Source organism: Tachyglossus aculeatus, chromosome 7 (genome assembly GCF_015852505.1).
Source record: "Tachyglossus aculeatus isolate mTacAcu1 chromosome 7, mTacAcu1.pri, whole genome shotgun sequence".
Classification (NCBI taxonomy): domain Eukaryota; kingdom Metazoa; phylum Chordata; class Mammalia; order Monotremata; family Tachyglossidae; genus Tachyglossus; species Tachyglossus aculeatus.
In genome coordinates this window covers 35394480-35422320 of record NC_052072.1, presented here as the reverse complement: position 1 = coordinate 35422320, position 27841 = coordinate 35394480, and the positions used below count along the sequence as shown (strand labels likewise).

General features: G+C 41.6%; 1 long non-coding RNA gene across 2 annotated transcripts; it reads left to right on the top strand.

Moving 5' to 3' along the window:
- The first annotated feature begins 1410 nt into the window (after positions 1–1410).
- Positions 1411–3511, top strand: LOC119930983. 2 transcript variants are annotated; one of them, XR_005451869.1, is made up of 3 exons: positions 1411–1555; positions 2857–3044; positions 3417–3511. It is a non-coding gene; the product is annotated as an uncharacterized LOC119930983 (long non-coding RNA). The 2 variants fall into 2 exon arrangements; XR_005451868.1 differs by lacking the exon at positions 1411–1555 and adding an exon at positions 2624–2725.
- The last annotated feature ends 24330 nt before the right edge of the window (positions 3512–27841 follow it).

The window sequence follows — 27841 nt, the reverse complement described above, 5'->3', positions numbered from 1 at the left end:
AATCACACAACTGGCCAGTGGCAGGGTCTGGATTAGAACCCAAGACTTCTGACTCCCAAGCCCATGCTCTTTCCACTGAGCTACTCTGCTTCCAATGGCATTATTGGAATTAACTGTGTTGGGTAGGGACCGTCTCTATACGTTTCTGATTTGTACTTTCCAAGCACTTAGTACAGCGCTCTGCACACAGTAAGCACTCAATAAATATGATTGAATGACTTGGTATTAATGGTATTATTGGTAACAAATTATTGGTAACAAATATTGGTTACCAGCAATTACCCAAATTATTGGTAGCAAATTATGGTATTTGTTAAGTGCTTATTGGTAACAAATATTGCTTACCAACAATTACCAAAATTATTGGTAACAAGTTATAGTATTTGTTAAGTGCTTATTGGTAACAAATATTGCTTACCAACAATTACCAAAATTATTGGCAACAAATTATAGTTTTTGTTAAGCGCTTACTATGTGCCAGGCACTATACTAAGCGCTGGGGTGGATACGAGCAAATCAGGCTGGCTACAGTCCCTGTCCCACACTGGGCTATACACTCTTAATCCCCATTTTTACAGATGAGGTACCTGAGGCACAGAGAAGTTAAGAGACTTGCCCAAGGTCACACAGCAGACCAGTGGTGGAGCTTGGATTAGAATCCATGACCTTCTGAATCCCAGGTCCATGCTCTATCCACTAAACTACTTTGGTTTTTTCAACCATACCCATAAACTCTAATTCCATTAGTTTGTAATATTCTCAAGTGTAGAGATAGGTCCTTTTGCTTCTTTTGAGTATTTCCAACCGCTAGAAAGATACTCTGCACACAGGAGTGCTCAGTAGATGATGATGACCTTCATTCCTCTCATCTTTGAAACCAGCCACAGCTCCACATAAACAGCATAGTTCAGTGGAAACAGGGCTGGCTTGGGAGTCAGAGGATGTGGGTTCAAATCCCAGCTCTGCTATTTGCTTCTATATGACCTTGGGCAAGGCACTTACCTTCTCTGTGCCTCAGTTCCCTCATCTGTGAAATGAGGATTGAGACGGTGAGCCCCAGGTGGGCCAACCTGATTACCTTTTACCCCAGTGCTTAGAACAGTGCTTGGCACGTAGTAAGCGCTTAACAAATACCATTATTATTATTTTTATTACATGAATGAGATTTCTTGTCTCAAGAGACGACTTCAACTTGGCATCTAGTTAATAAGAGAAGAATGAATTACTGAGCTCGAAGGAGTCCCAACCCGGAAATTTTCCAATGCCACAGAGCTTGCTTTCAGCTAAGATTGGTTTTGGTATCTTCCTTCTGCACACCCATTGTGACGTCACCTGTCCTTTTTGGTCCAATTATCTACCTGCCTGCTCACAGCTGTTCCAGTTCTCCAGCTTCCTTCCTTCCACCCACTGCTGCTTCTTCTATAGCATAACAAGAAAGTTTCATGGGCACAGCAAGTCCAGCAAGTTTCTTCATGGACGCTAATCTATTCCGCCCTTCAAGCGATCATGTATTCCAGAGTTTGAGTCTTCAGAGTTCCGCTCTACGCGCTGTGGGGTGCTCAGATGAATCTTATTTAATAATGAGGAAGAGAGGAGGTAGTCGGAAGGTTGTGATGCCAGGGGAGTTTTAACCTGGAAGAGAATGTAAAAATCAGGGACCCAAGATCAGGAGAACTGGAGATACCAGTTCAAATGCTTTTGAAAAGAAAAGTGGAAAAGAAGGGACAGACGAAAGGATAAGGGGACTATTGATCATAGTGGGCAATCATACTTAAGGCATGAAAACCATTATCTTCATCAATAGTATCTATTGAGCATTTCCAATGTGCCGCATTTGAGAGAGTATGATAACGTGCAGCTCTTGGGAAAGTTCTATAGGTGTAATAGATTCACACAGTCCTTGCCCTCAAGGAGTTTACAATCTAGTTTTCTTTGTCTCTTTTTCTTTAGTTAACTAAAAGACATTTCAGACCTGGCCACAGTGACCTATGCCTCTTCCTCCTCCTCCTTCCTGTATCACTGAGCTAAGGAGACACTTACATTTATATATAGTCCCCAAGGAAATTGAGTGGGAACTGAAAAGAGATAATTCAATTTCTTTGAGGCTACTGGCCTTGATTTCCTTAGACCCTGATTCCTTTTAGGTTGAAGGAATTTGAGCCCATCCTAATTTTCATCACTTTTGCAAGGAAGCAAACTGGGTGATGGAAGAAATGAAATAGAAGGGGGTGGTTGGAGAAGAATTGGATGGAATTTCCAAATCTCTAGCAACTGGGCCCTACTAATGATTATGGAGTCTGTAAATCAAAGTTGGCAGGGGAATTGGATCTTTCTCTTTTCTAAAAATAAATTATAATGTTGTTCTGTCTTCATCCCTAAATACCATGGGAGTAGTTTTTAACATGTCCTGTTAAGTTTATTTGAAATGATATGAAAAGTATCTAGAATAAAACTTGTTATTGGATCAATGGCACAGGCACATCAGATGCTCCAGATGTCTAGATTATTGCTTCACAGCTTGTTTATGACACCCTCAGTAGTAACATTATGAAAGGAACTAACAGGATCATTTCATTTCTTTTCTTCCTTGAACCCTCCATACACCTAATGGGCAAATTTAGGACATCAATTCCTGGCAGGAATATTGTCCTGAGTCTTGGTTTTCATCTTCCTTTGAACAACTTCCTTTGAACAAATCTAGCATTTTGAATGGGGAAGGTATAATGTACGTAGGAGGGTTTGGCCAGACCCAGCTATGTTGACATACAGGCTAACAACACATAGAAAATAACTTCCTGGTTGTGAGAAACTAGTATTAGAATGTCAAACAGCTACGCTTTTTTTTTCTGTTTTCAGATGCAAAAATCAATGGAAGTTTATTGTTCCTCTCCTGCCTCCCAAATGAAAGCAAAATCCAAATGGATGGTAACAACTTTTATAATGGATTCCAAGGAAGACTGCAAAATCTTTGTTGGTGCCAAGTCTACAGTAGTAAAAAACAGACCACGGCAATTTGTTTTGGCACTCAGAGACATATAATAAAGGTAACGTCTGTTAAAAGCTATACGACTGGGTGGGACTGGCAAATGGCAATTCTATAGCTCATGAACTTCTAACTGGAATATTTTTGGTCATTTGGAAGGTGTAATTAATTAAGCAATCAAAGCTGGTATGTGATGACCTGCCTATCCCAATATGATAATCTTAGTTTAGGACTGTTTCCACTCTAAGGTAAATGAGTACGTTTACAACAGTGGTTTCCAAAATGGCAGCTAAGGGTACTTACAGCAAATCGATAACCATACTGATGTGATGATCATAAATAATAATAAACGAGATTCTGGATCGCTCTCTTATCCACTGGTGTCTGAATTCACTCCCATCCTCCCCACCTCCGCATCTGCATCTCCCCACAGTAAGGTACAGGACAACAGGTTTATTCTGATCCACATAAAACTGTGGCAAACGCAGAAAGCTTACTAGAAAATTCAGCTGGGAATAATGCCATTCTTCTTAGGTAAGTAGGATATATAGTTCTTCTTTTGGCCCAATTTCCCAAGGACAGCTCTCCATGAATTACCTTTTATCCTTGGTCAATTTCCATTTACTTCAAAGGTTAGGAGGATTTGGGAGTGCAAACAGAGAGATGAAACAGTGGGAAGCTAAGAGCACAGGTCTGAAGGTAGAATTTGATTCATATGGTTTCTAAAGAGATCATAAAGAGATAATTTGCTAGTTCTTAATAGGAAATGAGAGACCTTATTAGAGAGGCCCTTGAAATTATGACCTTGATTAGCTTTAACCATCTAAACAAGAGACAGAGAAGAGGCAGACCTGGAAATGCAACATAAGATATCAACCAAACAGTACAGAGACGAAAGGTTATCTTGGGAGGATTTTGAATTCCAGGAAGCAGTATTCAATTGAAATAACAGAAACTTTAAAATATGCAATCTTTGGGAAACAGCATGGATAAGTGGAAAGAGCATGGACCTGGAGTAAGAGGACGTGAGTTCTAATCCTGGCTCTGCCACTGTCTGCTGTGTGACCTTGGACAAGTCACTTAAATTTTCTGGACTTCAGTTTTCCCAGCTGTAAAATGGGGATTCAATACTCGTTCTCTCTCCTACTTAGCCTGTGAGCCTCGTGTGGACAGGGGCTGTGTTTGACCTGATTATCCTGTAGCTACTCCAATGGTTGGTATAGTGCTTGGCATAAAGTCAGTCAATCATATTTATTGAGTGCTTACTGTGTGCAGAGCACTGTACTAAGCACTAGGGAGAGTACAATATAACAATATAACAGATGAAAAGTAAGCACTTAACAAATACTACCATTTTGGGGGGCTATGCAAGTGTGGATTTTGGATTTTTATGAATTTTAACTCTACAGGCCCAGGGAAGAGTTAAAAAATTAATTAAAGGAATGGAAAATAGGTCCTATCATCATCAATCGTATTTATTGAGCGCTTACTGTGTGCAGAGCACTGTACCAAGCGCTTGGGAAGTACAAGTTGGCAACATATAGAGACAGTCCCTACCCAACAGTGGGCTCACAGTCTAAAAGGGGGAGACAGAGAACAAAACCAAACATACTAACAAAATAAAATAAATAGAATAGGTATGTACAAGTAAAATAAATAAATAGAGTAATAAGTATGTACAAACATATATACATATATACAGGTGCTGTGGGGAAGGGAAGGAGGTAAGAGGTCCTATGTGAAAAGGTGAAATGGATTGAAGTTGTTTAGTCTGGACAAAAGGAGGTTAACAGTTGCCTTAATAGCTACTTTAAAATGTAAGGTATAAGTAATTTTAACAAGGAGAATAATTCTGACTGTGGCATTCGTTAAGCATTAGGTGCCAACTGATACTGTAGATTCAAGTTAATCAGGCCGGACACAGTCCCTTTCTTACCTGAGATTCACAGTCTAAGGGGGAGTAAAAATAGACATTTAATCCCCATTTTACAGATACAGATCTTACAGATACAGATAAATTAAGTGATTTGCCCCAGGTCACACAACAGCTAAGTGGCAGAGCTGAGATTAGAACACAGGTCCCCTGCTTCCCGACGCATGCTCTTTCTTTTCGGCAACCTTGCTACTAAGAGCATTTTCATTTCTGTATATGACCAGCTATGAGGAAATTGACATTACTTTAAAGTAGGGGAGATTTGGGATGGGCACAAGAAAAAAATATCTGGACTGTGAAGGTAATAAGGTGGCCACAACCTCCTCACCTGTTCTCTTTCCCATTCTTCCATCCCCTACAAATCTATCCTGTTCCCTCCAGAGATGTCCATTTTTTTGACAGACCGACTGACCTCCTCCAATATTCATTACCTGTGTTCCCTCATATTTAGACCTGGTTATCTTGTATCTTTCCCAGAGCTTAGTACAGTGCTTGGCGCATAGTAAGTACTTAATAAATACCACAATTACTACTATTATTAATTATTATAAAGCACTAGAGTAACCTACTAAAGGTGGTTGGGCTCGCCACAAAGAAAGCACTTAAAAGATATCATAATCCTTTTATAGGTGGGGTTCAGAGATATTGGCTAGTTCACTAGTTAAGCAAAAATATCAGATGTTCAGTCATGCTTACTCTGTCCAGAGCACCATCCTAAGTGCAGAGAGAAAACAATCGAATAATTTGACAGGATCCCAGCCCTCAAGGAGTTTGCAATCTGTTCACTCCCTCTTCCTGGATTTATTATTTAATTTATTTGGTATGTGCTCCCGGTATTTTTCTGCTTCTATCGGTTCAGTCATTGCATTTAGGATTATCCATTTGCCAGTGATTATGTAGACGCGGCGTGGCCCAGTGGGTAGATCACAGGCCTGGGAATCAGAAGGATCTGGGTTCTAATTCTGACTCTGCTACCCTTTCTGCTGTGTGAGCTTCGAAAAGTCACCTAACATCTCTGAGCCAGTTATGTCATCTGTAAAATGGGGATTACTATTCTGAGTCCCATGCAGGATAGGGTCTGTCCAACCTGAGTAGTTCATATCTTCCCTCGTGCTTAGTGCAGTGCTTGCTACATAGTAAGCACTTAATCAAGACCATAAAAACATTAACGTTTGAGGATCTCAAAATGCCTCGTCTGAATAACTGTGGTATTTGTGAGGCGCTTCCTATATGCCAGGCACTGTCCTTTGCACTGGGGTGGTTACAGGCACATTGAGTTGGACACAGTCCCTCTCCCACATGGGGCTCACAGCCTTAATCTCCATTTTACAGATGAGGGAACTGAGGCACAGAGAAGTGAAGTGACTTGCCTAAGGTCACACAGCAGACAAGTGGCGGAGCCGGGATTAGAACCCATGACCTCTCCCCCTCCCCATCCCCCCCACCTTACCTCCTTCCCCTCCCCACAGCACCTGTATATATGTATATATGTTTGTATGTATTTAATACTCTATTTTATTTGTACATGTTTATTCTATTTATTTTATTTTGTTAATATGTTTTGTTTTGTTGTCTGTCTCCCCCTTCTAGACTATGAGCCCACTGTTGGGTAAGGACCGTCTCTATATGTTGCCAACTTGTACTTCCCAAGCGCTTAGTACAGTGCTCTGCACACAGTAAGTGCTCACTAAATATGACTGAATGAATGGTTGGGAAATATCCATTCCTGGAGGTCTTTAAGAAGAAGATCAGAGAACCATATAACAATAATAATAATGATGGCATTTGTTAAGCGCTTACTATGTGCAAAGCACTGTTCTAAGCACTGGGGGGATACAAGGTGATCAGATTGTCCCACGTGGGGCTCACAGTCTTAATCCCCATTTTACAGATGAGGGAACCGGGGCTCAGAGAAGTTAAGTGACTTGCCAAAGGTCACACAGCTGACAAGTGGCGGAGCCAAGATTTGAACCCATGACCTCTGACTCCAAAGCCCGGGCTCTTTCCACTGAGCAACACTGCTTCTCCATCATCATCATCATCATCAATCGTATTTATTGAGTGCTTACTATGTGCAGAGCACTGTACTAAGCGCTTGGGAAGTACAAATTGGCAACATATAGAGACAGTCCCTACCCAACAGTGGGCTCACAGTCTAAAAGATATCTGGGATATGTCCTAGATATCTTAGTCACCCATTAGCTAGAGGGATGAGCTGGATCAAAACATATCCTGGGGTGTCTTCCAGGAATATAGGAGCCCACTGTACCTTGATTGTTAAACTGAGCTTTGGAACACTTTGATAGAGGAATTTTGCTGTCTTTGACAGCATCTACTCTCCCAGGTGTATGCTCTGCACACAGTAAGTGCTCAATAAATACGACTGAATTGAAATTGAATTGATCGAATAGACGAGTGTTCCTTAACGTAAACTAGATTGATTGTTTTTCTGGTTTGGCAAATCATCAAATTATTTATTTCTTCCCCCTTTTTTTTTTTTCCAGAGATATAAAGTGGCCAATTTGGATTTTAAAATTGGGAAGGATCGCCCTCTGGGGGTCGAAATAAAAAGGAATTCCGGAGATGACTGCAAAACTGAGTCACACAGATTGTGTTACTATTGTGGATGAAACTGCAATCCGGATGGGGGTTGCAGAAAAAAACCCTCCATGACGAATCACGTTGAAAAACAGGAGGAGCAGAATCAATCAATCAATCAATCGTATTTATTGATGTGCTCTGCACATAGTAAGCGCTTAACAAATACCAACATTATTATTATTATTATTATTAAGTGTTTAACAAATACCAACATTATCATCATCATTATTATTATCAAATGCTTAACAAATAATCAATCATTTGTATTTATTGAGTGCTTACTGTGTGCAGAGCACTGTACTAAGCGCTTGGGAAGTCCAAGTTGGCAACATATAGAGACGGTCCCTACCCAACAGTGGGCTCACAGTCTAGAAGGGGGAGACAGAGAACAAAACCAAACATACTAACAAAATAAAATAAATAGAATAGATATGTACAAGTAAAATAAATAAATAAATAAATAGAGTAATAAATATGTACAAACATATATACATATATATAGGTGCTGTGGGAAAGGGAAGGAGGTTAGACGGGGGGATGGAGAGGGGGACGAGGGGAGAGGAAGGAAGTGAATGCTAAGTCATAAATGGAGAATGCTGCCTCTCAATCAGTCAATCAATCAATCAATTGTATTTATTGAGCACTTACTGTGTGCAGAGCACTGTACTAAGCGCTTGGGAAGTACAAGTTGTCAACATATAGAGGCAGTCCCTACCTGGTGCCTCTCCAAACAGAAGATTGTCAGTTTTGGTCTCTTTTTCTGCCTTCTAGACTGTGAGCCCACTGTTGGGTAGGGGCTGTCTCTATATGTTGCCAACTTGTACTTCCCAAGCGCTTAGTACAGTGCTCTGTACACAGAAGGTGCTCAATAAATACGATTGATTGATTGATTGCCAGTGCTAAAAATGCGATTTCCATAAACTTGTCATCATGATTTTTTTTTCCCTCTAACTTGAACGGATAGAACAGTCTGATGCTACTCCTTCTAAATCTTGTGTTTTTGTCTCCTGTGCAACTGAGTGATTTAGCCTGAATGCATTTGTGGATGAGCATCCAACATAATAATAATTGGTGTATTTGTTAAGTGCTTACTATGTGCCAAACGCTGTACTAAGTACTGGAATGGTTATAAGAAAATTGGGTTGGACACAGTCCCTGTCCCTCATGGAGCTCACAGTCTTAATCCCCAATTTACAGATGAGGTAACTGAAGCACAGAGCAGTTAGATGACTTACCCAAGGTCACACAGCAGACAAATAGCAGACTCAGGATTAGAACCCAGTTCTTTTTGATTCCCAGGCCTATGCTCTCTCCATTAGGCCATGGTGCTTCTTATATAATAGGGGTATTGGTTAAACACTTCATACGTGTCAAGCACTGTTCTAAGTCTTGGAGTTGATATCAGGTCGTCAGGCTGGACATAGTCTGTCCCACAAGGGACTCACGGTTTTAATCCCCATTTTACAGCTGAAGCAACTGAGGCCCAGAGAAGTTAAATGACTTGCCCAAGGTCACACAGCAGACACATAGCTGAGCCGGGATTAGAACTAAATCCTCTGACTCCTGGGCCTGTGGTCTATCTACTGCGCCATGCCAAGGAACAGCGTATCTGCAAAAGGAATACTGTCATTGTCAATGAGAGAGGAAAAGTGGAAATATATATATGTATAGATATATACATATATATATATTTATACACACACACACACATACACGCATAATATATTTAGGTGCCGCTGTCCTTCATTTTCAAAAATGAGAATAGGGTGGTAAAACTCTAATTAGATAGCAAACCCATGTGGCACAGTCCTCTGAGGAGCCAGGTTCGAATTTGGGGAGCCATATTATATTTAGGGCCCCTTTTCTAGCCTTGCCTCACTGGGGTCAAAATCACTGCTATTTATCAAGTGCTTACTATGCACAGAACACTGCACTAAGCACTTGGAAGAGTACAATACAACCCAGTTTCGCAGGCATGTTCCCTGCTGACAACGAGCTTACATTCATTCATTCAGTCGTATCTACTGAGCGCTTACTGTGTGCAAAGCACTGTACTAAGTGCTTGGAAAGTACAAGCTGGCATCATATAGAGACGGTCCCTACCCAACAACGGGCAGTTTAGAGGGTCAGTAGTACATCAATCAATCAATCAATCGTATTTATTGAGCACTTACTGTGTGCAGAGCACTGTACTAAGCACTTGGGAAGTACAAGGTGGCAACATATAGAGACAGTCCCTACCCAACAGTGGGCTCACAGCCCACACATTTAGTACATGCCTAAATAATGTCACTGGTGGCTGCAATTGACTTATCATTTGGCTCATCACATGGGCGGGAGTTTGACGACTGTTGAACAGTGGAAACAACCCTTTTGGAAAATAAAACTGTCTGGTAATGCTCTATCAAGCAATGATTTTAGAATTTCACTTTTGGTCAATCCGACCCTCTATTTTTTAAAAGAAAAGAAGTTTTTAAACAACATCCAGCTTCCTACAAGGTGAACACTGAAGCAGCGTGGCTCAGTGGAAAAGAGCCCAGGCTTTGGAGTCAGAGGTCGTGAGTTCAAATCCCAGCTCCGCCAACTGTCAGCTGTGTGACTTTGGGCAAGTCACTTCACTTCTATATGCCTCAATTATGTCATCTGTAAAATGGGGATGAAGACTGTGAGCCCCACCTGGGACAACCTGATCACCTTGTAACCTCCCCAGTGCTTAGAACAGTGCTTTGCACATAGTAAGTGCTTAATAAATACCATTATTATTATTATTACTATTATTCCACTTTAAGTATTGCAAGTCACAATATGTCCTAAAAAGACCAATGATCTCTGGGCTATAGTAGTGCAGCAGAATCTTATCAAGGTCAGATTACAATCTAATTGAGGTCCTACAATGAAGTTTTACCCTCACATTGATGTGGGAGCGGGAAGCGGTCAGGAGTAAGAGGGTGTCTGCTGGGGTTACATCTAAACCCCACGCTGAGAAACAGCGTGGCTCAGTGGAAAAAGCCCAGGCTTGGGAGCCAGAGGTCATGGGTTCGGATTCCGGCTCTGCCACTTGTCAGCTCTGTGACTTTGGGCCAGTCACTTAACTTCTCTGGGCCTCAGTTACCTCATCTGTAAATTGGGGATTAAGACTGTGAGCCCCCCATGGGACAACCTGATCACCTTGTATCCCCCCAAGTGCTTAGAACAGTGCTTCTCAAATAGTAAATGCTTAACAAATATCATTATTATTATTAAACAGGGATGGACTCAAACCTAAGTACCACCTAGGGCATCTCACATGGTGGATGGACTTCTAGACGGTGAGCCCGTTGTTGGGTAGGGACTGTCTCTATATGTTGCCAAATTGTACTTTCCAAGCGCTTAGTACAGTGCTCTGCACACAGTTAAGCGCTCAATAAATATGATTGAATGAATGAATGAATGGACTAAGCAGGAATCCTAAAAAAACACTTGGTTAATAATAATTAATAATAATAATTGTAGTATTTCTTAAGAGTTTTCTGTGCCAGGCAATGATCTAAGTGCTGAGGTAGAGCTAAGTTAATCAGTTTGGACACAGTCATTCATTCATTCACTCAATTGTATTTATTGAGTGCTTACTGTGTGCAGAGCACTGTACTAAGCGCTTGGGAAGTACAAGTTGGCAACATATAGAGACGGTCCCTACCCGACAACGGCTCACAGTCTAGAAGGGGGCTACAGAAAACAAAACAAAACATGCGGACAGGAGTCAAGTTGTCAGAACAAATAGAAATATAGATGCACATCATTAACAAATAGAATAGTAAACGTGTCCAAGTAAAATAGAGTAATAAATCTGTACAAACATATATACAGGTGCTGCGGGGAGGGGAAGGAGGTAAGGCGGGGGAGATGGGGAGGAGGAGAGGAAAAAGGAAAAAGCTCCATGTCCCACAGGGAGCTCACAGCCTTAATCCCCATTTTACAGATGAGGTAACTGAGGCACAGGGAAGTGAAGTGACTTGCCCAAGGTCACACAGCAGAAAAGGGGCAGAGCGGGGACTAGAACCCGGGATCTTCTTACTTCCAGGCCTGTACTGCATCCGCTAGGCCATGCTGCTTCTCTAATGTGAGCGGTGAAGACGAGAGACGCTCCAAAGGCGGCTTACCTAGTAATCGGCCCGCTGGTAAAGAAAGAAATCCAGAGGACTGAAGCACTGTACGAAGCATTTGGGAGAGTTAGTAGACATGATCCCTGCATTTAAGGAACGTAGTATTTACTCAGCCTTGGCACTGTGTTACAATCACTTGGGCCAAGAATCAATGTTTTGCCTGCAAAATTATTGCAGGGCTTTGACAAGGCGCTGCAGCTCTGCACAAGTTCTGCTCCCAAAGTCTTCATGACTGAATTGAGCCTTGTCCATTGTTCACGATAAGAGACACCAAGATCAACTCAGATGTGGTGGCAATGTAGAAAGTGTTTTGGGGAATTATTTTATCTGACGTTGAAAAATTTGATTTCTTCATTGGCCAGCGTTAAACAGTAGTTGGTATATTAGTATATTGTTGCTGAGGATCACTAGCATGGTGTAATAATAATAATAATAATAATGATGGCATTTGTTAAGCGCTTACTATGTGCAAAGCACTGTTCTAAGCACTGCGGGGGATACAAGGTGACCAGGTTGTCCCACGTGGGGCTCACAGTCTTAATCCCCATTTTACAGATGAGGTAACTGAGGCTCAGAGGAGTGAGGTGACTTGCCCAAGGTCACACAGCAGACATGTGGCAGAGTCAGGATAGTGGAGTGGAGTGGATAAAGCGTGGGGCTGGGAGTCATGGGTTCTAGTCCCGACTCCACTACTTGTCTGCTGTGTGACCTTAGGCAAGTCACTTCACTTCTCTGGGCCTCAATAACGCTCTGTAAAATGGGGATTGAGACTAGGAGCCCTAAGTGGCAGAAGGACTGTGTCCAATACAATCTGCTTGTACCTACCCCAGCACTTAATACAGTGCCTAACAAAGTGCTTAACAAATACCATTATTATTATTATTATTATTATTATTATTATTATTGTTTCTGTTTGTTGTTCCCAGTGGCTTAGCTGAAAAAATGGCAGTCCAGAAAATGCATGGCTATATTTTCAAACAACCCAGTGCCATATTTCTGGAAACTCCTTGGGACCCATACTGAAGGTTAATTGAAAATGGATTGGATCTCAGCTACCAATTTGGTGATAATCATCAATTCCAGGTAGCTTTTTTACGGTTCATTCATTCCTTCAGTCATATTCATTGAGCGTTTACTATTTTCAAAGCAGTATACTAAGCACTATACTAAGCACAATAAAAAGACACATTCCCGGCCCACAATGAGGTTCAGTAAAGAATGGTTACCGCAGCTACAGAGTGAAGTCAGAGTACCTAAAGGCAAGACATTGACTTGACAACTGCTTCAGCTCTTAAAAAGCTGGGCACTGCTACAAAAACAATCGGCAGAAAAAGACAAACTTTTGATGGCATCATCAGATTCACCAAGACACACTTTCCCCAGTGAACCTCCTGAAGCTGCTGGGGGTTTATGGAAAACACCTAACGAAATGTGGAATGATATTGACCCAGAACCATGCCTACAAATAAAGATAGTTTCCATTTCCTCTAAAGGTTTCTCTTCTTTTAAAGCCCTTTGAAGCAAAGCGAGTAATTTTCCACATTTCACTAAGGTAGAGAATGATACTTAAGTGGGATTTTCATGATTCTCTTGCTACCAACCTTGTTTCCATACATTTTAACCTACAGTACATAAATAAAAATGTTTTCCTCTCATCATTTTGGAGCCTTTCTCAATCTCTTTTGGAGTATTTTTAAATTTTTTTAAATGCCTAGGGCAAATTGAGGCAGTTGGGCAGTTAGGCAGTTATTTGATTCATCTTTTCAGAATTAAACATTACATAACTTTCGGAGGATGATAGAATCATGAATATTACTGAGGATACCCCTTCCCCCTTCACTTGTTTGTCTCTTCCAGCTGCAGACAGTACTGGAATCACCTACTCTAGAAGAGGCATATAAAACTAACCAATTTCAAGTAAAATCCCTAATAAAATTCTACAGGTTTTCTTCCCTCTAATGATCAATAATGTATACTTAAAAAGGCACTCTGAAATCAAATTATGATAGTAGAGATAATAACAATGACAGAAGAGATAAATTATGATTAAGCATTATCCAGTTTGCATAGCTACAGCCTTTCCTCTGGAAAGTCAATAATTATGTAGTAGTAGATGATGAAGTAGAAATGGCATTTATTGATCACTTACTGAGCACAACCAGCATGGCTCAATGGAAAGAGCATGGGCTTTGGAGCCAGGGGTCATGGGTTCAAATCCTGGCTCTGCCAATTGTCAGCTGTGTGACTTTGGGCAAGTCACTTAACTTCTCTGGGCCTCAGTTCCCTCATCTGTAAAATGGGGATTAAGACTGTGAGCCCCCCGAGGGACAACCTGATAACCTTGTAACCTCCCCAGTGCTTAGAACAGTGCTTTGCACATAGTAAGTGCTTAATAAATGCCATCATTGTTATTATTATTATTACTAGGCACTTGGGAAAGTATAACAGAAGATTAAGACACATTCCCTGCTCACAAGAAGCTTCATAGATTGTGATCCCCTTGAGGTGCACCTTTTTTAAAATGATATTTAAGTGCTTACTATGTGCCAGACATTGTACTACGCACTGGGGTAGACACAAGCTAATCAGGTTGGACACAGTCCATGTTCTACATGGGACTCACAGTCTTAATCCCAATTTTACAGATAAGGTAACTGAGGCACAGAGAAGTTAAGTGACTTGCTCAGGGTCACGTGGCAGACAAGTGGCAGAACCATGATTAGAACCCAGGTCCTTCTGACTCTCAGGCTCATGCTCTATCCATTAGGCCACACTGCTTCTCAAAACGAAACTATTTATTGAGAAATAGATTCCTGTGTTTATTTCCCACCTGTATATTCCCATGTGTAAATTGCTACTACTACTACTATCTGTAATTTATTTTAGTGTCTGTCTCTCCCTTTGGACTATAAACTCCTCATGGGCAGGGATCATATCTAGTGTATCATACTTTCTCAAGTGCTCAGTACAGTACCCTTCACACAATTGTTGCCCAATTGTACTTTCCAAGTGCTTAGTACAGTGCTCTGCACATAAGCACTCAATAAATACAATTGAATGAATGAACAATGAACACTCAAGAAAAACCACTATTTGATTACATGCTAATGGGGAGACATAGAAATGTTTATAAACTGTGGAATCATAATGAATAAATTGAGTGTTTAATAAAATATGCATGGATACACAAATGCTAAGGGTGGGTATAACAGTAACAATAATAATAATAAATGTGGTATTTGTTAAGCCCTTACAATGCGCCAGGCACTATACTAAACACTGGGGTGGATACAAACAAATTAGGTTGGACACAGTCCCTGTCCTGCATGGGGCTCACTGTCTCAATCCTTATTTTACAGATGAGGTAACCGAGGCCCAGAGAAGTGAAACGACTTGCCCAAGGTCACACAGCAGACAAGTAGGGAAGCAGCGTGGCTCAGTGGAAAGAGCCCGGGCTTTGGAGTCAGAGGTCATTGGTTCAAATCCCGGCTCTGCCAATTGTCATCTGTGTGACTTTGGGCAAGTCACTTAACTTCTCTGTGCCTCAGTTACCTCATCTATAAAATGGGGATTAAGACTGTGAGCCCCCCGTGGGACAATGTGATCACCTTGTAACCTCCCCAGTGGTTAGAACAGTGCTTGGCACATAGTAAGCTCTTAATAAATGCCATTATTATTATTATAAGTGGCTGAGTTAGGATTAGAACCCATGAACTTCAGGCTTAGGCCCATGCTCTATCCATGATGATGATGATGATGGTATTTGTTAAGCGCTTACTATGTGCAAAGCACTGTTGCTGGGGAGGTTACAAGGTGATCAGGTTGTCCCACGGGGGGCTCACAGTTTTAATCCCCATTTTACAGATGAGGTAACTGAGGCTCAGAGAAGTTAAGTGACCTGTCCAAAGTCACACAGCTGACAGTCGGCGGAGCCGGGATTTGAACCCATGACCTCTGACTCCAAAGCCCGTTGCTCTTTCCACTGAGCCATGCTGCTTCTCTATTATGCCATGCTGTTGCGTAGGGATGGGTAGGGCAGGTCAGGCTGGGGAGAGCTTGTGCAACTAAGGACCCTTCTACTTGCGCTGAACCCTGGTGCGCGTGAGATGACAGTCTTTTTGTCCAACAGGCTGGCCCGTTCATCAGATTCTCTCTTGGCCTTTTCACATCTTCTCCTGTTAGTGGACCCTTCTTTGAATATGAAGGACAACCGTATCTATGGTGCCCGCAAGAATTCATGAGCATCCTTATTTTCCCAAACATGTCGGATATTTTAGACATGTCCTTTTAGACTGTGAGCCCACTGTTGGGTAGGGACTGTCTCTATATGTTGCCAACTCGTACTTCCCAAGCGCTTAGTACAGTGCTCTGCACACAGTAAGCGCTCAATAAATACGATTGATTGATTGATTGATTGATATTTCTGGAGGCTTGCATTCTACATGAGATTCTCAGTCCAATCCCTGGGCAGGTATGTAGGATAAAATTGACAGCGTCAGTCTGACCCTCGGGGAGGGAGAAGCCTGCTTCAGCCCTGAATGAGGCAGCAGTAGTCTGGACAAGAGTGGCTGAGAAATCACAGTTCCTTGGATAATGGGTTTAATTTCAAGCCCCTTGGACAAGATGCTGGGGGCTTGAGTCCCGCTTAGCTCCTCTGCTGACACTGCCAGGGACCCTCATGGACCCTGTGGACTTCTTTGGCCATTCAGCTCCAGCTGAAAAAATGCCCCGGGACTCAGCATGGAAAGGAAGATGCATTTCTGCATCATCTGAGTGGAGAAGACAGAGAAGCATTGCAGCTCCTCAGTGAAAGGATTTCTCCTGAAGTGTTGGATCACATCCTATGTTACGAAGAGCCAGGATGTCAGGGGAAAAATGATTTCAGACTATGATGTGTGGACAGCTGCAATCAGCATTCCCTAGAGGATTTTTTTTTTTTTGGCTGAACAAGATGGAGACTGCAGGCATGCCTCTTCTTCACCTGGACCTGGGAACAAAAACAGGTTTTGTTAAGGGAGACTTGTTTTCCAGGTGTGCTATGATGTTATTTTCTTCAAATATATATGTGGTGGTGGTGACTCTGTGCCTGTATGTGCTTTTGAATTTCAGTGTGATGTGATTTTCTGTTTTCCACCCGAAGAGGTGATAGATAACCCAAACAAGGCTGAGAACTGAGAGGGAATATGACTGTGAGAGTTGCTTTTTTATTTCCAAAGAAAGGATCCGTTCCTGATGGGGACTTGCTGAACCCTGATACCTTGACTTTGGCATTCTCTGAACCCCAATTTTCGTCTTCTTATTCAAACATGGAGGGTGACTTTTGAGTCTGCATCAGTGATATTTCCACATAAGTTCCAAATGCTAAGCAGTCTATTTTCTCCATTTTTTATCTCCCTTTGGGCACTTATAGTGTTTAAAACAGATTTTAAGCAATCAGTCTTTATCTTTCTCAGTTCAAAAAAGTACTCAGATATGTCTCACATGGATTTAAATTTATTTGTAATACATTTTGCATATCTACTTGAGTTATATTATGTAAAAGAAAACTGAGCACTTGAAAAAGGCTTAATAAAAGAAGATATTCTTTTTCTTTTAATCTCTTACCCTCTCTTTCTCTTCCTCCTTTTCCCCCAGAAATACTTGTTCTCTTTCATGGACACGTAGAATAATGGTAGCAAGCCAATGAATATTTCAAGCAGAAAGAATAAGTGTTCTTGAAGAAGTGAGAAAAATGAGTCCTCTTGCCATAGTCAGACTGAATAATATTAGAGATCTGACAGACTTTTCATCACCACCCTCACATTTTCAGAGGTTTGTGTCTTGGCAGTAAAATTACTCTTCAGTCTGAAATGTGGTATTAAGAAGAAGAAAATCAACTGGACCATATTTCAATAACAGGAGCATATGTAATTGATGTTGAAAGGCTTTTCTTTAGTTTGAATACTGCTCTTTTCCTATATTTTGCACTTTGACACAATTCATTATAAGGTGAGAGTACAATGTTTGGTTAATAATTATTACTTGAATATGATGTTTTTAGCATTCCATAAATCATGGTTCTATAGTAAAGTTAGATGTGATAAAACATAAAGGAAAGCTTCAAATATATATTTCATAATGTCTTTTGATTGAGGTGTTCCTGGAATAGTTTATTCTGGTATTTTGGCTTTAAGGTAGAAACTTTCAGTTTTACCCATGCCAGTTATTATCTATGAGTAAAATAAATAGAATAAATATGTACAAGTAAAATAAATAAATAGAGTAATAAATATGTGCAAACATATATACATATATACAGGTGCTGTGAGGAAGGGAAGGAGGTAAGGCGGGGGGGATGGGGAGGGGGAGGAGGGGGAGAGAAAGGAGGGGACTCAGTCTGAGAAGGCCTTCTGGAGGAGGTGAGCCCTCAGTAGGGCTTTGAAGGGAGGAAGAGAGCTAGCTTGGCGATGTGGGGAGGGAGGGCATTCCAGGCCAGGGGGAGGATGTGGGCTGGGGGTCGATGGCGGGACAAGCGAGAATGAGGCCCAGTGAGGAGATTAGCGGTAGAGAAGTGGAGGTGAGGTATGAGGGGGAGAGGTGATGGACAGCCTTGAAGCCGAGGGTGAGGAGTTTTTGCCTGATGCATAGGTTGATTGGTAGCCACTGGAGATTTTTGAGGAGGGGAGTAACATGCCCAGAGCATTTCTGTACAAAGACGATCTGGGCAGCAGCGTGAAGTATGGATTGAAGTGGGGAGAGACAGGAGGATGGGAGATCAGAGAGGAGGCTGATGCAGTAATCCAGTTGAGATAGGATGAGAGAGTGAACCAGTAGGGTAGCGGTTTGGATGGAGAGGAAAGGGGAGATCTTGGCAATGCTGCGGAGGTGAGACTGGCAGGATTTGGTGATGGATTGGATATGAGAGGTGAATGAGAGAGCAGAGTCGAGGATGACACCAAGGTTGCGGGCTTGTGAGACAGGAAGGATAATAGTGCCATCAACAGTGATGGGAAAGTCAGGGAGAGGGCCAGGTTTGGGAGGGAAGATAGTTAGTTCAGTCTTGGACATGTTGAGTTTTAGATGGCAGGCAGACATCCAGATGGTGATGTCCTGAAGGCAGGAGGAGATATGAGCCTGGAGCGAGGGAGAGAGAGCAGGGGCAGAGATGTAGATTTGGGTGCCATCAGCATAGATATGATAGTTGAAGCCGTGGGAGCGAATGAATTCACCAAGGGAGTGAGTGTAGATAGAGAACAGAAGGGGACGGAGAACTGACCCTTGAGGAACCCCTACAGTAAGGGGATGGGAGGGGGAGGAGGAGCCCACAAAAGAGACTGAGAATGAACGGCCGGAGAGATAAGAGGAGAACCAGGAGAGGACAGAGTCTGTGAAGCCAAGGTTGGATAGCGTGTTGAGGAGAAGGGGGTGGTCCACGGTGTCAAAGGCAGCTGAGAGGTCTAGGAGGATTAGGATAGAGTAGGAGCCGTTGGATTTGGCAAGCAGGAGGTCATTGGTGACCTTTGAGAGGGCAGTTTCCGTGGAATCTAGGGGACGGAAGCCAGACTGGAGGGGGTCGAGGAGAGAGTTGGCGTTGAGGAATTCGAGGAAGCGGGTGTAGACGACTCATTCGAGGAGTTTGGAAAGGAATGGTAGGAGGGAGACAGCGCGATAACTAGAAGGGGAGGTGGGGTCAAGAGAGGGTTTTTTTACGATGGGAGAGACATGGGCATGTTTGAAGGCAGAGGGGAAGGAACCAGTGAAGAGTGAGCGGTTGAAGATGGAAGTTAAGGAGAGGAGAAGGGACGGAAAAGTTCTGCAATGCCCATTTATACAATGCTCAATTGTATTATTTGGATCAAATAGATACAAATGATCAAGTTTTGGCCAAGTGTAGATTACAGGGATTATTTTTGTGAACAGAGGAGAATCATTTAAATTACATTTTATAAGGCCATATCACAAGGAAATCTAAAAAAATGGCATTTCGACAGAGATAGAATTAATAACTCTGCATGACACTGAGGATATTTCTGCTTAATTTAAATAGGATATGTTTCTACTCTACCACTGACAATAACTAAAAATTAAAATGAGTTTTTGTCAAGTAAAGTCATGTAACAACACTCTCAATTTTAAAAATCAATGTCTTTGGACTTCAGAACATTCAATAACTTGCCCCCCACCATTGAGCTCTTTATATGTGCTATATTCTTATGACCAATCAACAAATTTAGGATGTAGATGGAATCCTAACATTGTTATATCAGATCTCTAATTCTACTTCAGCCAGTATAGAGAATAGATTTCACCATTGTTTCTGTACCGTAGCCATTGCACGGTTTTTAGGAATTTAAAAACCAAGTAATGTTCAAAAAGACTGGCTGAGTATGCCTATCTCTCCAGATTGCATCAAGTATGGATTTATATATATCCTTCTGAAGTTCTTGATGGTGGAAAAACTATTGTGAAGAAACATGGGAAAAATTTTTAGCCGGATTTTCTTTTCAGGAAAGATGTTTATCTGTGGGTTTTACATGTTATAGCCTATGAAGTCTTGCCTGTAAAGTATAGCCACAGCAAATCTTAACTGGGGAGGAGGTTGTCTTAATATGTTATCAGATTTCATTGTTTTGTTTTGCTTTGGTCAAAGGTAAACCTCTTTGGGGAAAATATCTATTTTGATTGCACATTGACAAGGGGAAAATGAATTCCTGTTACCAAATAGGAGTAATAGTAGTAATAAGAGTATTTAACACTTACTCTGTGTAGAGCACTGTACTAAATGCTGGTAGAGAGTACACAGATAAGAAATCGGTCTGGTCCCTGGTCTTCCGGGGCTCACAACCTAAAAATAGAAATATATAAAAATATAAAGGGGGAGAGGGGACTGGTGAAAGGCACACGTAAGGAGAGATGGAACAAAACACTAAGACGGCATAAAGACATGGACAGATAGACCCAATCAGTCGTATTTATTGAGCACTTGCTGTTGGCAGAGCACAGCACACAAGTGCTATGGGACTGGGGGTGGGGTGAATGATAGGTACAAATCCAAGTGCAAGGGTGATGCAAAAAGGGAGAGGGAATAGGGGAAATGAGGGCTTAGTCAGGGAGGGCTTCTTGGAGGAGATATGATTTTAATAAGGATTTGAAGGTGGGAAGAGTGATCGTCTGTCGGATATGAAAGGGGAGGGAGTTTCAGGACAGAGGCAGGATGTGGGCAAGGGATTGGCAGCAAGATAGATGAAATCGAGGTACAGTGACCAAATTGCTGTTAGAGGAGTGAAGTGGGTGTGCTGGGTTGCAGTAGAAAAATCAGTGAGGTAAGATAGGAATGGACAGGGTGACGAGTGCTTTAAAGCCAATGGTAAAGTCAAATCAAAACCAAATAAAAAGCTTTGGAGAATGCTTTAGACAGGCAAAAGGAGTCAAGATGTCAAGATGCTGACAATAGCATACCCATGTGATTGACAAACATATTTACAAGATTTATGGCTAGTTTCCTGTCTAGCACTTAGCTCTCATCAAGAAAAATAGGAAACCCATGAGCCCATCACTGGAATTCTCACAGTGCACTACCCATACCTCTGGTGTGGCTGTTTCTGGGCTTAAAACATCCCTAGAAATGTTAGGAAGAGAAGCCCATGCATATGTGATAATGCAGGATACCATTATGGGTCACCAAATCATGTGTATTCACAACGGTACCATTTTAAGGTCTGACTGTAGCGCTCCAAATACCAAGACTACCCAGGATTAAAGATGACATTTTGAAAAGTGAAACTTTTAAATGGGGTCTCTTTTCTGAAGGCTTGGGTCAGGAGCAGCATGGCTGAGTGGAAAGAGCACCAGTCTGTGTATCAGAGGACTTGGGTTTTAATCCTATCTCTGCCCAATGTCTGCTGTGTGACCTTGGGTAATTTATTTAACTTCTCTGTGCCTCCGTTTCCTCACATGTAAAAATGGGGATCCAAAACCTGTTCTCCCTCTCCCTTAGACTGTGAGCTCCCTGTTGGACAGGGACTGTTCCCAACCCGATTAACTCGTATCTACCCCAGTGTTAGTGCAGTGTTTGACACAGAGTAAGCACTTAACAATACCATAAAAAAAACTATGACAGCAGCAAGCATGGCTGGATGGCCCAAGTGCTCTTCTTTGCTGGCCTGCTGAATGCTGATGAATCCCCTCTGATTTTATTTTCCTGCACTGACGAGTAAAGTGGTTGTATTTTGCTGATATCTAAACACAGTACAATTCTGCTGGTAAAGTATAGCATAATTTCATGTTTTCAGCAACTGAATTATTTTACTCCTCAAGATAAAGAATGATTACTATTGATATTTTTCAGGAGACGAACACACCCCCTTTTAGGGTGGAGAACAATGATGATGGGTCAATGCATTTGCATTATTAGTCAAACAGAAGAGGTCTATTCAATGTATATTGTTTCAGGTAATGTAGTACACGTTCATAATTCGAGAAGCTGCATTGGATGAAGACAAATGGGGAGTAAAGATTGGAAGAAGGATTATAAACACCCTTTGATAGGCTGATGATACCAGCAGAAAGTGAAGAAGATTTAAAGGACTTATTATTAAAAGTTATTAAAAGATGGGCCTTCCTTTGAATGCTATGAAAACAAAGATCATGACAACTGGAAGTTTAAACCCAGTTAGCAGTTGGAGAGAAGATTGAAAGAGTTGACAATTTTTCTCTCCTGGAATTGATAATCAATAATAAACTAGTAATTAAGAATTATGCCAAAGATCAATGTTAGGAAGATTTGCTATGAAGACCCTGGAAAAAATTTTGAAATGGGATGATGTAACAATTGCCACAAAAATATATATTGTCAATTCTATGGTGTTTCTGGTGACAACATATGGATCTGAGAACTGGACAGCGAAAAAACAAGATAGAAAGAGCATCAGTTCTTTTCAAATGTGGTGTTGGAGAAGGCTTTTACAAATACCATGGACTGCCCAAAAAAGAAACAAATGAATTTTGGAGCAAATTACATCAAAGTGGTCTTTGGAAGGCTAAATGGCTCTTCTTAGATTAGCATATTTTGGACACATCATCAGGAGAACTAATTCTCTGGAGAAGATACTAATGCTAGGAAAAGTCCAGTGAAAACATGGAAGAGGCAGTCCAGCAGCTGGTTGGATAGAAACCGTAACAATGATAACGGAAGAACCATTAGCAAGGTTAAGGATCATGGCAGAAGACAGGATGTTCTGGAGAAAATTTATCCATAGAATCGCTATGAATAGGAAATCATTTGATGGCACTTGATAATAATAGTACAGGTTAGCTGCTAAAGGCTCATCTTTTCTTCATGGTTACTAACCTCTGGAATGCTTTTTTGCTTGGATTCATAGGAACACTTGGATGGCTCTTTGCCAGGAAATGAGCAGTCTGGCAGATTATTCTAGTTAATTGTCTGTGAATTGTCATACACATTCCAAAATTCAACATGACAACAGAAATAAGGTACAGGAGATTTTAGAGAATAATTTGGTTAGCTATCTTTACTCTGTACACTCAGCAAATGTAGACTTCCAACATCCAATCTATAATAAAAAACACTTCAAAGAATATTCAACCTGGAGGATTTGTCACAGAGAAAAAGGGAGACATTAATGATGAAGAGGTAAGAACGTTCTTTGCTAAGAGATTCCTCCTTGGTATGGTGCGGTTTAGTAACAATTTTGTGAGGATGTATTGGACTGATCTGGACAGTTGCTCTTGACTGTAAGCTCCTTGAGGCAGAGGTTGTATCTACCAAATCTTGTTTTTTACTGTTGCAAGTGCTTAGTACAGTGCTTTGCAAACAGTAAGCACTCAATGAATAATACCAATTGATTGATACCCTAATGTAGATCTGTACTATTATTGCCAATCACAGCTTACCCAAGTTACATTTTCTAGATGGGTTTCTTAGGAGAAAAGATGGATAATTTCAAAAGACGGTATTTAACCCGAACCACTATCATAAAGACTTGGACCATTTTCCAGTTTCTGGGCTCCTTGCCCTACAGAGCTGGAGATTTGTTTATGAAAAGAATTTAGGCTCAGAAGAGTAGGGCTTCTCAAAAACATTTTGGTAATGTTTAAATTAAAAATAGAAACATGTTTACCCTTGTGAGACTAATTTTGTCCAAGAATCTTAGATGTTAATTTCATGTCCAGGATCCAGTGAGTAACTGAGAGTCCCTCTACATAGGTAATGAAAAAAAAAATAGGCCCAAGGAGATTTAATTCAGCTACAAATAGTAAAGTCTTCAAATCCTGGGAGGAGGATGCATTGATGGTAAGACATTTTAGTAAGGAATGTTTATATATATACATATATATGTATATGTATATATGTATATGTATATGTTTGTACATATTTATTACTCTATTTATTTATTTTACTTGTACATATCTATACTATTTATTTTATTCTGTTAGTACGTTTGGTTTTGTTCTCTGTCTCCCCCTTTTAGACTGTGAGCCCACTGTTGGGTAGGGACTGTCTCTATATGTTGCCAATTTGTACTTGCCAAGCGCTTAGTACAGTGCTCTGCACACAGTAAGCGCTCAATAAATACGATTGATGATGATGATGATATATATGTGTGTATATATATTCAGTTCAGTATTTTCTGAGGAATTTATTTTAAACTAGGCAAGTTTTGGGTCTTTCGGTACTTCCTTTTTAGTTATTATTGAAGCAGAAGCTTTAGATTTTTCCAGCATTAAAATTTCAGTGGAAATAATAAAGCAGAAGAAGTGGACAAAACAGGGAAAAAAGAACTTTTTTGTGTGAATAAAAAAGCCAGGATTTTCTTACAAAAAAGAATGGAATTCTCTTCTCCAGCTCAGTTCCTTGTGGAAGACCATTTGAGGGAAGAGGAAATGAAGAGGTACTTTGAGTCTTCTCTTGTAAAGGCGCTTCACTAGAAACTATTTTATGACATCATTTAATATTGTTCAAGCTAAATATGATAACCGTGAAAGTTGCCCAGCTGACAACCTCCTTGCTATGATTCCCTGGAAAGATAGTGAGCCCACTGTTGGGTAGGGACTGTCTCTATATGTTGCCAATTTGTACTTCCCAAGCGCTTAGTACAGTGCTCTGCACATAGTAAGCGCTCAATAAATACGATTGATGATAGTGGCATTGTCTTTAGCTTCTCCTTTTTCTGCCAACATGCCTGAACTTTGACTCAGTGAGGAAACTTCTAGAAGGAGGGCTAGTGGGCAGGGCCTCTGCCTAGGAGTTCTAATAGACCTGATGGAGCAGCGTGGCTTAGTGGAAAGAGCCCGGGCTTTGCAGTCAGAGGTCATGGGTTCGAATCCCGGCTCCGCCACAAGGCTGCTGTGTGACCTCGGGCAAGTTACTTCACTTCTCTGAGCCTCAGTTACCTCATCTGTAATAATGGGGATTAAGACTGTGAGCCCCCCGTGGGACAACTTGATCACATTGTATCCCCCCCAGCGCTTAGAGCAGTGCTTTGCACATAGTAAGCGCTTAATAAATGCCATCGTTAGTTAGTTACTAATCCCCGCTCCACCACTTGTCAGCTGTGTGACTTTGGGCTAGTCACTTAACTTCTCTGGGCCTCAGTTTCCTCACCTGTAAAATGGGGATTAAGACTGGGAGCCCCATGTGGGACAACCTCATTATCTTGTATATAATAATAATAATAATGATGGCATTTGTTAAGCACTTACTATGTTCAAAGCACTGTTCTAAGCGCTGGGGAGGACACAAGGTGATCAGGTTGTCCCACTTGGGGCCCACAGTCTTAATCCCCATTTTACAGATGAGGGAACTGAGGCCCAGAAAAGTTAAGTGACTTGCCCTAAGTCCCTCAGCTGACAATTGGCGGAGCTGGGATTTGAACCCATGACCTCTGACTCCGAAGCCCGTGCTCTTTCCAATGAGCCACGCTGCTTCTCTATCCCACCCCAGCGCTTAGAACAGTGCTTGGCACATAGTAAGCGCTTGACAAATACCATCATTATTCCCCCTTCTAGACTGTGAGCCCGTTGTTGGGTAGCGACTGTCTCTACCTGTTGCCAAATTGTACTTTCCAAGTGCTTAGTACAGTGCTTTGCACACAGTAGGTGTTCAATAAACTAGACTGTTCTAGACTGTGACTGTTCAACAAACTAGACTGTTCTAGACTGTGAGCCCGCTGTTGAGTAGGGACCATCTCTGTATGTTGCCAACTTGTACTTCCCAAGTGCTTAGTACAGTGCTCTGCCCACAGTAAGCGCTCAATAAATACGATTGAATGAATGAATGAATAAATACAATTGAATGAAAGAATGAACCTGGGTTCTAATCCCGATTCTTCCTCTTTCCTGCTACGTGACGGAGGGAAAGTCACTTAACTTCTCTGTGCCTCAATTTCTTCACCTGTATAAAGGGGATTAAATCTAACTGTCTCCCCATCTGGGGCAGGGACTGTGTCTGACCTTTTTATAAGGCATCTACCCCAGCACTTAATATAGTGTTTAGCACATAGCAAGTGCTTAACAGATACCACAGTTATTATTATTGGATAGAAAGGTCAGTCTTGAGCCATGCTGCGTATGTTCTCAATGGTAATGAGATTTTTGTTGTAGGGACTTGCTCTGCCACTTGTCTGTTCTGTGACCTTAGGCAAGTCACTTCACTTCTCTATGCCTCAATTACCTCATCTGTAAAATGGGGATTGAGACTGTGAGCCCCATGTGGGACAGGGAATGTGTCCAACCCGATTTGCTTGTACCCACTCCAGAGCTTAGTACAGTGCCTGGCACATAGTAAGCACTTAACAAATGCCATTATTATTGGGTTTTTTTTGTGTGTTTTTTTTAATGGCATTTGTTAAGCACTTACTATGTGCAGAGCACTGTTCTAAGCGCTGGGGGGGATACAAGGTGATCAAGTTGTCGCACGTGGGGCTCACAGTCTTAATCCCCATTTTACAGATGAGGTAACTGAGGCTCAGAGAAGTTAAGTGACTTGCCCAAGGTCACACAGCAGACATGTGGCGGGGTCGGGATTCGAACCCATGACCTCTGACTCCAAAGCCCGTGCTCTTTCCCCTGAGCCACGCTGCTTCTCTATTATTATTCATTAGGAATCCAATTGCTTTTACTCTACAGTAGCAGAGTCCTGGAACAACTAACGTACATTAGATTTAATATAATAATAATGATAATATTTGTTAAGCGCTTACTATGTTCCAAGCACTGTTCTAAGCAGTGGGGTAGATACAAGGTAATCAGGTTGTCCCACGTTGGGCTCACAGTCTTCATCCCCAGTTTACAGATGAGGGAACTGAGGCCCAGAGAAGTGAAGTGGCTTGCCCAAGGTCACACACAGACAAGTGGAGGAGCCGGGATTAGAACCCACGTCCTCTGACACCCAAACCCGGGCTCTTGCTACTGAGTCACGCTGCTTCTCTTATGGGATGGGAGAGAAGGGGGGAAAAGGGAACATGAGGGAGAGGAGGGGAGGCCTCTACTCCCAGCCCAGCGATGCCACCGCATCCACGATACTAAATATATAGTCATATCATCATCATCATCATCATCAATCGTATTTATTGAGCGCTTACTATGTGCAGAGCACTGTACTAAGCGCTTGGGAAGTACAAATTGGCAACATATAGAGACAGTCCCTACCCAACAGTGGGTTCACAAGTAGAAGGGACTTACTGCCATTAGCAATCGACTTACCTGTTTAGCTCCAGTTTTATCTGGTCATTATTCTTTCATAAATCTTGGAGAAAGTATCTTGGTTGCACCCAGTGACCAAATGTCCTCAAGATCCACGTATGGAACTAGTACATGTCAAAGGATCATCTTAGTTACATCTAAAAATGACGCTTCCTGCTACTCTGCAGGGTACTTCCACGTTTTTAAAGGGCTGTGTTTCAAAAAGCTTTAGATGTGTACTTTTCATATTGAGTTTGTTTCCCAGGATCTCCAAAAAGCTGACAATAAAGAGGCAAATCAAACATCGTTTCTGTACATACAAGTAAGAAAAGACTTTTAAAGCATTCAATCAGCTACCCCCTCTTCACTTACCTTATTGATCTCCTGAGAAGCAGCGTGGCTCAATGGAAAGAGCACGGGCTTAGGAGTCAGAGGTCATGGGTTCAAATCCCGACTCCGCCAATTGTCAGCTGTGTGGTTTTGGGTAAGTCACTTAACTTC